The sequence below is a fragment of the Chrysochloris asiatica genome, unplaced genomic scaffold, assembly GCF_000296735.1.
Source record: "Chrysochloris asiatica unplaced genomic scaffold, ChrAsi1.0 scaffold00207, whole genome shotgun sequence".
Lineage (NCBI taxonomy): Eukaryota > Metazoa > Chordata > Mammalia > Afrosoricida > Chrysochloridae > Chrysochloris > Chrysochloris asiatica.
The window spans coordinates 4,924,351-4,925,155 of record NW_006408725.1 but is presented as its reverse complement, the minus strand read 5'-3'; the positions used below and the strand labels follow the sequence as shown (position 1 = coordinate 4,925,155).

The 805-nt window shown below is 36.0% G+C and overlaps 1 protein-coding gene across 1 annotated transcript in view; it reads right to left on the bottom strand.

The window, feature by feature from the left end:
- MROH9 (maestro heat-like repeat family member 9) overlaps window positions 1-805 on the bottom strand; it is a 257,235-nt gene that overhangs the window by 255,498 nt on the left and 932 nt on the right. The window lies entirely within an intron of this gene.

The following is an 805-nucleotide window of genomic DNA, read 5'->3' as shown; positions in this document are numbered from 1 at the left end:
ATATAGTGTTGGAGGAGAATATTGAAAGTGCCATGGGCTACCAAAAGAACAAACAGATCTGTGTTGAAAGATCTGCTAGTTCCCGATTGATGTACTGTTGCAGCAGTTTTTTTTAGTTATCTGCAGCAAAATTTTACTTCCATGCAATAATAATGATATTATTATTATTATCACCTCTCTTTGGAACAGACACAAATGTGAACCTATGCCAAGCAGTTAGTCAGATAACTGTCTTCCAAATTTCTTGGCATAGATGAGTGAGTGCCTCCAGTGCTGGATCCGTTTGTTGAAAGATTTCAATCTGTATTCTGTCAATTCCTGGAACCGTGTTTTTGTTCATGCTTTCAGCACAGTGTAGACATCTTCCTTCAGTACCATCAGATCTTAATCATATACTGCCTCTTGAAATGGTTGAACATCGATAATTTTTGCTTGGTACAGTGACTTTGTATATTCCTTCCATCTTCTTTTGATGCTTACTGCATCATTCAATATTTTCCCCATAGAATCTGTCACTCTTGCAAGCTGAGGCTTGAATATTTTAATCAGTTCTTTCAGTTTGAGAATTGCTGAACATGTTCTTCTCTCTTGGTTTTCTAATACCAGGTCTTTGCACAATTTATTGTTTAATACTTGATCTTATCATCTCAAGCTGCCCTTTGTAGTTTTCTGTTTAGCTCTTTTATTTCCTCGTTTCTTCCATTAACTTTAGCTTCTCTATGATCAAGAACAAGTTTCAGAGCCTCTTCTGACATTCATTTCTATGTTTCTTTCTTTCCTGCCTTTTTATGACTTTTTCCTCTTC